Here is an 11,324-nt window from a genome sequence, read left to right as displayed (position 1 = left end):
AATAGAACTAGATTGGGTACAAATGAACAGTATTGTACAATAACTGGTTTTTAACATGGGCAGCCTTTGTTGGTGATGCTGGTTAGGTAGCCTTGATCAGGGAACACCCCTTCACGACAGCAGCTGGGAGGAATACAAAAGTCACACAGAGGTTTCTGTTGGTGGGGGAAGGGGAAGCACACCCTCAGAATGTTTTTATATTTTGTTTAATATTTCAGTGTAAGATTACATTTTCTGATTACTTCAACTGGTGCTTCATGAGAAGCTCAAAGAGCAGCCAGAGCATTGCTAGTAAAGTATTGTGGGATCTCTGCAGAAGAGCAAACAATAATCTGCTGAGAGCAATAGTAGTGAAGAAGGCAGCAGCAGGCACACAGAAGGGCTGAATGAGAGAGACAGAGGAGGGGAAGTTTCAGCAGCTAGAAAGGGGAGGAAGTGGGAGATCTGCTGCTTCCTGTAGTCAGAATGATGATTGAAGACAAAGCTGGGTGTGGACTCGTCTCTCTGGGCTGCTGCTTACACAGTTGCTAAGCTTGGATTCTCCTGCATATTTAAGCGATTTTAAGAAGACTAGAGTGAATATCTGCCTTCAGTTCACTGCACAAGGTACATTTGTCTTTTCCCTCCCTGCTTTTAATGTTACACTGAAGAATTTTATTGATTCATGTATTTTTTTTGCCAAAACACACTTGGTTTGCATTTAGTGCTGTCATATGAGACTAAAGATGTGTGCCAATATTCAATGTGCCGATATTATTAACAACTGTGAAATAACTGTTATTGATTATGTTTATGATTGATGTTTGGAAAATGCAGTGCTTTTAATCTGAAAGCTTGTAGAAAATAAACGTGTAGCTGTTAACAAGGAGAGGGCTAGCTCTTCACCGTGAAAGAAGGATAGAATGATTTAACTGTAATTCATTTGTTGAGATTGGGAATTTAGACTATATCACTAAATTCTGCTTTTTAAATTTTGTATAAAAGAACACACAGCAACAGTCAGTAACTAGCTATGTTCTTATGATAACCACACAAACCACATCGAAGCCTGCATTGATATTCATGTATAAGTGTATTTTCATATTCTAATTCTTGTTGTAATTAAATATCTGTATTTATAAAAATCATTTTCTAAACCAATAAAGACAAAATTACCAGAACAGTGGATTGCTATATAGAATAAAAACACATTTTTAATATTGAAATTACTTTTGAAAGCTGTTGAGAACAGTCCAAAAACACCAAAACCAGTGATTTTTAAAATAATATCAGAGTATCTGCATGGAGCAGTCCATCAGACAGAAAAAGGCGTTGATTTGGTTGCCAGTAATAGCATTTAATTAGTAACTATGAATGCTATTTTTGAATACTGTGATATCACGTGACTTATTTACAGCGAACTCCTCCATTTTATTGAAGAAAATGTATACTTCAAAATTCACATTAACTCAGACTGGTTCATAGCTGCATACTAAATTGATACCTTTTGAATTGTAAAGGAATGTATCCTGTAACATGTTAACTTGACATTATAGAACACATAGTTCTGATATGAAATATCAGTCAAATAATGGATTCTGATTAATTGACTGGGTATCCACATCCAAACTATCCAATGAGATGAGTGTATCTTTACATACTTACTGGTGAATTCTGTTGAGCTGATGTGTGTTATACCCAAACATCCGAAAAAATAAATAGCAAATATTGTGAACAAACTGGTATAAAAAGAATCTCTGCTTTATTTCTTCACTAATTGGCTTTTATTGTTGTGTAATTTGAGATTCATTTAATCAATCAGTTCTGTATTTGGGCTTAATGTGCACAGGGGAATGTAACTGTTACACAAATCAGAATCATTTGGGAAATTATAGCAGTCTCTGAAAGTTCACAGCCCGATGGGGTTTCCATTGACCCCTCCCAATCAGAGAAAGAGATGCTCTGCTGTCTACCGCAGCAATAGACACTTCAGAGTCAAATTTCAGTGTTAACCTGTACATTCCCTGTAATCAGTCTGTTACATGGAAACATTAGTGGAATCCAGTAGGCAGTTAATTTTAAAACATTTAAATCAGTCAGTAAGTTTTGCCTACTGCCAATAATTGTTTTAGTGATGTTTAGAAATGCTTCCTGGATTAGATTACTGATCATCAACACGAGGTATTGATTTAATGCTTTATGTCATATTGTTTGACTGAATTATGAATCTATTAAGTAAACTCTTGAGCTTCTTTCATTGTCACAAGGAGGCTGAATCTGATGCAGATACCAATACAAGAAGTCTACAGCAATGGCCTCCCATTGTCCAACAGTAGGTCATTTTGCATTAATAAATAGATCAACACCAGGTGTTTGAGTTGACTTATAAATGATCACAACAAACCATTTATAAGAGTATAAATGTTGCCTTTTGGATTGGATGAAGTGACGAGATCAGCACAGCACAGCAGAAACTGGTACCACCATTACTCATTCTTTTATTGCCATTCTCAACTACAATACAGTATTTGTTCAGAGTCAGAGTTGTGGACATTGAAGAACATAAGAACATAAGAAATAGGAACAGGAGTAGGCCATACGGCCCCTCAAGCCTGCTCCGCCATTCAATAAGATCATGGCTGATCTGATCATGGACTCAGCTCCACCTCCCTGCCTGCTCCCCATTACCCCTTATCGTTTAAGAAACTGTCTATTTCTGTCTTAAATTTATTCAATGTCCCAGCTTCCACAGGTCACTGAAGCAGCGAATTCCACAGATTTACAACCCTCTGAGAGAAGAAATTTTTCTTCATCGCTGTTTTAAATGGGCGGCCCCTTATTCTAAGATCGTGCCCTCTAGTTCTAGTCTCCCCCATCAGTGGAAACATCCTCTCTGCATCCACCTTGTCAAGCCCCCTCATAATCTTAGTACGTTTCGATAAGATCACCTCAAATTTTTCTGAATTCCAATGAGTAGAGGTCCAACTTCCTCAACCTTTCCTCATAAGTCAACCCCCTCATCCCCGGAATCAACCTAGTGAACCTTCTCTGAACTGCCTCCAAAGCAAGTATATCCTTTCATAAATATGGAAACCAATACTGCACGCAGTATTCCAGATGTGGCCTCATCAATACTTTATATAGCTGTAGCAAGACTTCCCTGCTTTTATACTCCATTCCCTTTGCAATATAAAGACCAAGATACCATTGGTCTTCCTGATCACTTGCTGTACCTGCATACTATCCTTTTGCGTTTCATGCACAAGAACAAGGTTAATATTAATATATGGTACCATGTTGTAACAGTTTAATGTTATGACAAATCCAGGCCATTATATTTTCTAATTGCAAAACAAATGTGCTTAAAATAAAGAGGAGCTCAGAGACCCTATATAGATCTCTTTACCTGAATGTGGCACAAATAGACATTTTGTAACGGCAATAAAAGACACTACAATAGTTCTTGGGCAACTAGGGACAATGTTACAGACCACAAGGCTGAAAATGAGCAGTTCTTAGTGATATGGGCCCTGCAAATGGCAATAATCGAGAATTTTATTTGCATTAAAACTGTCTGACTTTTCCACGGAAAAATGTCATGGTTAATGTGGTATCTTATAATTCTTAGCATTGCTAATCTATCAAAATACAAAATAATGATTATAGTATCAGAAAAATATGATTGTGTGTGTATCCTTCCAATTCTGTGGTTCCACTTGAAAGTTGATAAGGCCTAAGGGGACTCCAAGGTATGTCAGTGCCCAGACATTGTGGGGGGATTTTAATCCCTAAAACCAGGCAGGTTTGGATCTTGTGGGATGTCAAAATGTTACAAATCTGAATTCCGACCTCAACCCGCCTCCCACTTCCTGTTTTAACGAAGCTGAATGGGAGGTGGGCTGGAAATTTAAATAAATATACTGAGGCTGCGTGCCTCATATTTAACCATCATTTTAAATTTAATCCTGGCCGGCCGAGTTTTCCGGGTCTCAAGAATCCCGACAGCTAAAGGGAGGCGAGGACTGCTGGATCCTGGAGGTAAGTGCCTTCCCACTTACCTGCTGGATCCAGTTTACCTGTTTCACCCAACCCCCATGATCGGACAGCCCCTGATCCTTCCGATCCCCACCAATCCTTCCAATCATCCCTGCAACCCTTCCAATCTCTTGTGACCCTTCCGAACTCCCCCACAAGGCCTCCAATCTTCCCCCCACTCTTCTGATCCCTCGCTGAGGTCTCCATTAACTCCCTCCCTTCTCTCCACTCCCCAATTGTGGCCTGGTGCCGAAGGCCTACCTGCCTGAAAGCCAGCCAGTCTCTCAATCTGGCTGGCTGTGGCCGGGAAATGGAGATATAAAATGCTAATCAGGTCCTGCCATTAAATTCGGCAGAACCTGAATGAAACCTGTTCTTTCAGGTCTCTAAAGCAGCCCCCCAGCTCCCTCCCCGCCTCTAAGTTAATACCCAGCCAGTGTGTATATATGTCTGAAATTGAACTATATGCAAATCACTATTTTGGAGGCTGAAAATAATTGGGGGTGGGGGGAAATTTGGGATGAATATTGTGGGGGACCGAACATCATGGGGGCCGTGGGGTAGGGGGCAGACATCGTGGAGGATCATACATCATGGAGCAGCCAGATAATCGCCTGGGGCAGGGGGGGGGGGCGGCGGGTTTGGACATTATGGGGATGGGGAGCTCGGACATTGCGGAGGTAGGCAGAGGGGGGGGGGAGTTGAATCAGACATTGTGGGGAGATTTGGATGATAGTGAGTGGGGGCTGGGGGCCGGATGATTGCGGGGGTCCAATCATGTGGAGGTAAGCTTGTTGAGCCTGGGGGAACACTCTTGTTCCTCCTGGCCCACAAGCAATGCAATAAATTCACTTACCTCATGGATCCAGCCATTCTCACTCCTGTTAACTGCCAGGAATCCTGGCCTCCACATGTTAAAATAACATTTCAGTTGAAATGATTATTTTTTATAGCCCAAGCATTTTGTCTCCACTTACATTTTTCCTGGTGATGGCCTTGCTGAGCCCTTGGTTACAGTCTTTAAGTGATTGAAGCTGGTATTGTGGAACCAAGAAACCTTCAAACTTTTGGATTCTAGATCCCTCAGTTTGCAATGATAATAAGGGATGTGGATAATTATTGTGACTGGCTTAAATGTTATGAGGTTTGAAAAAAAGCACAATCACTCTTTCAGGGAGTTTTCAGATAAGCTCAGTTCCAGGGACAGCCAGGAATAGCCTACATCGGAAATGACATCTTTGAGTCACTAGTGTGGTACTGGGGAGTTAACGTTTGAGATATATGATTTAGTGGAGTGGTGTTCATTTTTAATACACTTTTAAAAACATGTATTCAAGGAGACGAGACATGAATTACAATAGTGTACCTTGGATGTACCTAGGGTTCTTCTGGTAATTATGTAGAGACAACTGCTGGAAAGTGCAGATATGTGTACAAGATTGGAAAGCCTGCTGACATTCACTGTCAGGATTCGCCCATCAATGATCACTGGGCTGCTAGCATCAGCGAAACTGTACTTCAGTGTGAGTCATTGCCTTTAGCAGAAGAGGGGGAAAACCCAGAAGAATAAATCCAAGGGTTGTGCCACACAGTAAAATTAAATATCAGAGCGGACTGGTCCACTGGTAGTCACGTGCGAGATCTGTTGCAAAACTGATGATGTCATAATAAGTCATTGCTGATTACTAAACTGGAGATGACATAATGAAGATTCTTTATTCCTAAACTAGTGCCAAATATACTGCCGAAATATGCAGTTTCCCACATTCTGCACAATCCTTTTAATTCGAAACATTGGAGGTAATTTTAACTTTGTGCGATAATGTGAAACGGGTGCTATCGGATCTGCCGCCCGTTGTACATCTCTCTCGATTTTCATTTCCATTTCAATCGGGAGAGATGTATAATGGGCGGCTAATCTGATGTTGCCCGTTTTACACGAATGCACAAAGTCAAAATTACCCCCAATCAGCTAATATGGCAGGGGGATGGGAACCAGTGCAGGGAGGCAGAGGGAAACAAAAAGGAGGCAAAAGCAAAAGACAGAAAGGAGATGAGGAAAAGTGGAGGGCAGAGAAACCCAAGGCAAAGAACAAAAAGGGCCACTGTACAGCAAAATTCTAAAAGGACAAAGGGTGTTAAAAAAACAAGCCTGAAGGCTTTGTGTCTTAATGCAAGGAGTATCCGCAATAAGGTGGATGAATTAACTGTGCAAATAGATGTTAACAAATATGATGTGATTGGGATTACGGAGATGTGGCTCCAGGATGATCAGGGCTGGGAACTCAACATCCAGGGGTATTCAACATTCAGGAAAGATAGAATAAAAGGAAAAGGAGGTGGGGTAGCATTGCTGGTTAAGGAGCAAATTAAGGCAATAGTTCGGAAGGACATTAGCTTGGATGATGTGGAATCTATATGGGTAGAGCTGCAGAATACCAAAGGGCAAAAAACGTTAGTGGGAGTTGTGTACAGACCTCCAAACAGTAGTAGTGATGTTGGGGAGGGCATCAAACATGAAATTAGGGGTGCGTACAACAAAGGTGCAGCAGTTATAATGGGTGACTTTAATATGCACATAGATTGGGTTAACCAAACTGGAAGCAATATGGTGGAGGAGGATTTCCTGGAGTGCATAAGGGATGGTTTTTTAGACCAATATGTCGAGGAACCAACTAGGGGGGAGGCCATCTTAGACTGGGTGTTGTGTAATGAGAGAGGATTAATAGCAATCTCGTTGTGCGAGGCCCCTTGGGGAAGAGTGACCATAATATGGTGGAATTCTGCATTAGGATGGAGAATGAAACAGTTAATTCAGAGACCATGGTCCAGAACTTAAAGAAGGGTAACTTTGAAGGTATGAGGCGTGAATTGGCTAGGATAGATTGGCGAATGATACTGAAGGGGTTGACTGTGGATGGGCAATGGCAGACATTTAGAGACCGCATGGATGAACTACAACAATTGTACATTCCTGTCTGTCGTAAAAATAAAAAAGGGAAGGTGGCTCAACCGTGGCTATCAAGGGAAATCAGGGATAGCATTAAAGCCAAGGAAGTGGCATACAAATTGGCCAGAAATAGCAGAGAACCCGGGGACTGGGAGAAATTTAGAACTCAGCAGAGGAGGACAAAGGGTTTGATTAGGGCAGGGAAAATGAAGTACGAGAAGAAGCTTGCAGGGAACATTAAGACGGATTGCAAAAGTTTCTATAGATATGTAAAGAGAAAAAGGTTAGTAAAGACAAACGTAGGTCCCCTGCAGTCAGAATCAGGGGAAGTCATAACGGGGAACAAAGAAATGGCGGACCAATTGAACAAGTACTTTGGTTCGGTATTCACTGAGGAGGACACAAACAACCTTCCGGATATAAAAGGGGTCGGAGGGTCTAGTAAGGAGGAGGAACTGAGGGAAATCCTTATTAGTCGGGAAATTGTGTTGGGAAAATTGATGGGATTGAAGGCCGATAAATCCCCAGGGCCTGATGGACTGCATCCCAGAGTACTTAAGGAGGTGGTCTTGGAAATAGTGGATGCATTGACAGTCATTTTCCAACATTCCATTGACTCTGGATCAGTTCCTATGGAGTGGAGGGTAGCCAATGTAACCCCACTTTTTAAAAAAGGAGGGAGAGAGAAAACAGGGAATTATAGACCGGTCAGCCTGACATCGGTAGTGGGTAAAATGATGGAATCAATTATTAAGGATGTCATAGCAGTGCATTTGGAAAGAGGTAATATGATAGGTCCAAGTCAGCATGGATTTGTGAAAGGGAAATCATGCTTGACAAATCTTCTGGAATTTTTTGAGGATGTTTCCAGTAGAGTGGTCAAGGGAGAACCAGTTGATGTGGTATATTTGGACTTTCAGAAGGCTTTCGACAAGGTCCCACACAAGAGATTAATGTGCAAAGTTAAAGCACATGGGATTGGGGGTAGTGTGCTGACATGGATTGAGAACTGGTTGTCAGACAGGAAGCAAAGAGTAGGAGTAAATGGGGACTTTTCAGAATGGCAGGCAGTGACTAGTGGGGTACCGCAAGGTTCTGTGCTGGGGCCCCAGCTGTTTACATTGTACATTAATGATTTAGACGAGGGGATTAAATGTAGTATCTCCAAATTTGCGGATGACACTAAGTTGGGTGGCAGTGTGAGCTGCGAGGAGGATGCTATGAGGCTGCAGAGTGACTTGGATAGGTTAGGTGAGTGGGCAAATGCATGTCAGATGAAGTATAATGTGGATAAATGTGAGGTTATCCACTTTGGTGGTAAAAACAGAGAGACAGACTATTATCTGAATGGTGACAGATTAGGAAAAGGGGAGGTGCAAAGAGACCTGGGTGTCATGGTACATCAGTCATTGAAGGTTGGCATGCAGGTACAGCAGGCGGTTAAGAAAGCAAATGGCATGTTGGCCTTCATAGCGAGGGGATTTGAGTACAGGGGCAGGGAGGTGTTGCTACAATTGTACAGGGCCTTGGTGAGGCCATACCTGGAGTATTGTGTACAGTTTTGGTCTCCTAACCTAAGGAAGGACATTCTTGCTATTGAGGGAGTGCAGCGAAGGTTCACCAGACTGATTCCCGGGATGGCGGGACTGACCTATCAAGAAAGACTGGATCAACTGGGCTTGTATTCACTGGAGTTCAGAAGAATGAGAGGGGACCTCATAGAAACGTTTAAAATTCTGACGGGGTTAGACAGGTTAGATGCAGGAAGAATGTTCCCAATGTTGGGGAAGTCCAGAACCAGGGGACACAGTCTAAGGATAAGGGGGAAGCCATTTAGGACCGAGATGAGGAGGAATTTCTTCATCCAGAGAGTGGTGAACCTGTGGAATTCTCTACCACAGAAAATTGTTGAGGCCAATTCACTAAATATATTCAAAAAGGAGTTAGATGAAGTCCTTACTACTAGGGGAATCAAGGGGTATGGTGAGAAAGCAGGAATGGGGTACTGAAGTTGCATGTTCAGCCATGAACTCATTGAATGGTGGTGCAGGCTAGAAGGGCCGAATGGCCTACTCCTGCACCTATTTTCTATGTTTCTATGTTTCTATGTTAATGGGGAATGGTCCTTACTGAAATGCTGTTAGGTAAGCTTTACAAACATGTCTGATGCACTGATGTAACCCCATTCTTAACCTTTGGTGTAAGCACCAGTTTCATTGGAATGTCTTTGTGCTGACATGTAGTGCAGCTAGAAAGTTTCTAAATTTGGGAATGCTTTTAAAAGATGAATTAAACAAAAACAGGAAAAGTGATTGAGATTTCCTCTTCCAGTGGATAATAGTGCTAATAAATGTACTTAGAAACATAGAAACATAGAAAATAGGTGCAGGAGTAGGCCATTCGGCCCTTCTAGCCTGCACCGCCATTCAATGAGTTCATGGCTGAACATGCAACTTCAGTACCCCATTCCTGCTTTCTCACCATACCCCTTGATTCCCCTAGTAGTAAGGACTTCATCTAACTCCTTTTTGAATATATTTAGTGAATTGGCCTCAACAACTTTCTGTGGTAGAGAATTCCACAGGTTCACCACTCTCTGGGTGAAGAAATTCCTCCTCATCTCTACTAACAGTCTGTCTGAATTAGATACACAGAGGTAGTGCCAAACTCCAAATTCCTCTGAAGGTTTCTTGTTATTCACCCCATGATGTTTTCCAGTGAAGAGGTTGAACAGGTGACCTCCTTCAAGCTCTCTGTGAATGTTTTTACTGGGCTACAACAAGATACGCAAGATCTGCCTGTGGTGACTTGTCTTCTGATTTACTTTCCCTCCCTGTTGGGAAGTACAAATCCCTGTCAGTATGGAAGTGATTAAGAGCTTGTCTTCTGTGGAATCACATGGATACTGGATCAGCAACACACTTTGCTACATCTTATACATTTCTAATAAAAATATGACTTCAGAAGAAGAAAGTCCAACTTCTCGTTGGTCTTTTCACCAATAAAGTTCTTGACACGCACCATTATTAACAAGCAGGCCTCTTTCTGAGCCTGGCAGTACCAGCCTACCAACATGTACATGTCCTACCTCCCCTTGAACCATGCCATTTTTTAACAGTACACCTTCTTCTCAGATCCTCAGCAGTAGCTTGCTATTACTATTGATTGAAAGTGGGGAAATGCCAGGTGTCAGTCAAATCTCTATCCATTATTGCCAATATAAATATGAGTAAAATTAGAGCTGAAAATGAGTAGTCCAGAAATGTCAGACAAAAGTTTTGTTCTAAAATGTGGAATGAGATTTTTAAAGGTTTTATTTCGGTTCATTGTTAAATGTATATTTTTGTCAGATCACAGCTACCCAATAGAAGCAGCTAATCGCCTTTGACACATCATATTGATCGGGGTTTTGGGTAGAATGGTAAGATAATTGGTTGTCTGGAAAAGTTAGGCCCATTTCAAATGGGACAAGCATTGTCATTGAGGAAGACACTGCAAGATGGGTATGAGCCAGTTGGTGAGTGGGATGTAGAAGTAAATCATCATCATCATAGGCAACAAGTCCGTGGGCAATCGGGGTTCGCCGAATATTTGGTGCGGAGGTGCGGCGGGAGATCGTCTCGGAGGTGTGGCAAGTGATTTTCTGACGGAGGAGCGGCGAGTGTTTGTGGTGGAGGAGCGGCGCGAGATCGTGGCAGAAGTGCGGCGAATGAGGGTACGGGGCCCAGAAGAGCTGAGGGCCCAGGGGCAGCACAGGCCAGCCCACACTGCGATATGTGTGCGCACTAGGTCCGTGCAGCAGAGCAGGTTTCCAGTCGTCTTGGTTAACCCTTGCCACTGGACCAAGACCTAGCTCTGTCGAGCCCATGTGGTGGTTGGTGTGCAACAGCCACCACACGTTAAAAAAATCCACGCACAGGCATCTTCCACCCCCTCAATTGGAGTTCAGGATTGGAACATCGGGTCCTTCATTGAAACATCTGTGAACCCATGTGGAAGCAAGTCATCCCCGTAGAAGTAAATATGGCGGTCATGACTGACTTAAGATTTTTTTTTGTTTTCTTTTTGCCTTGTGGTGCAACACTTGGCAGGAAACAATTTTCTTTTTATTTCAGTGATAAAGTTTCTGTAATATATACAGTAATTGATTAATTTATTTGTATTAGGCATCTATAAAATCCTTGGCTGCGTGAGGTCCCTGAATCAGGGGTGGGGGACTGCGCCCGTCTGTAAATGCTGCAGCAGGAAATCACTGAAAATCAAACACTAAAAATACAAAATACAGTCTACTTCCCGTTTACCAGCAGTTTGCTGTTGTTTGTTATATTCCAGGGTCCCAGACATCACAAGGACACATCAT

General features: G+C 42.3%; 1 protein-coding gene across 1 annotated transcript in view; it reads left to right on the top strand.

Moving 5' to 3' along the window:
• Positions 1-410: 410 nt before the first annotated feature.
• Positions 411-11,324, top strand: part of LOC139263329 (guanine nucleotide-binding protein G(I)/G(S)/G(O) subunit gamma-2) — a 114,921-nt gene continuing 104,007 nt past the window's right edge. Inside the window, exon 1 of the mRNA XM_070879219.1 lies at positions 411-606. The gene's annotated coding sequence lies outside the window, so the exon portion shown is untranslated. The remainder of the gene's footprint in view (positions 607-11,324) is intronic.

This window comes from Pristiophorus japonicus, chromosome 4 (genome assembly GCF_044704955.1).
Source record: "Pristiophorus japonicus isolate sPriJap1 chromosome 4, sPriJap1.hap1, whole genome shotgun sequence".
Lineage (NCBI taxonomy): Eukaryota > Metazoa > Chordata > Chondrichthyes > Pristiophoridae > Pristiophorus > Pristiophorus japonicus.
The sequence above is the reverse complement of the archived record's forward strand: the minus strand, read 5'-3'. Positions and strand labels throughout refer to the sequence as shown.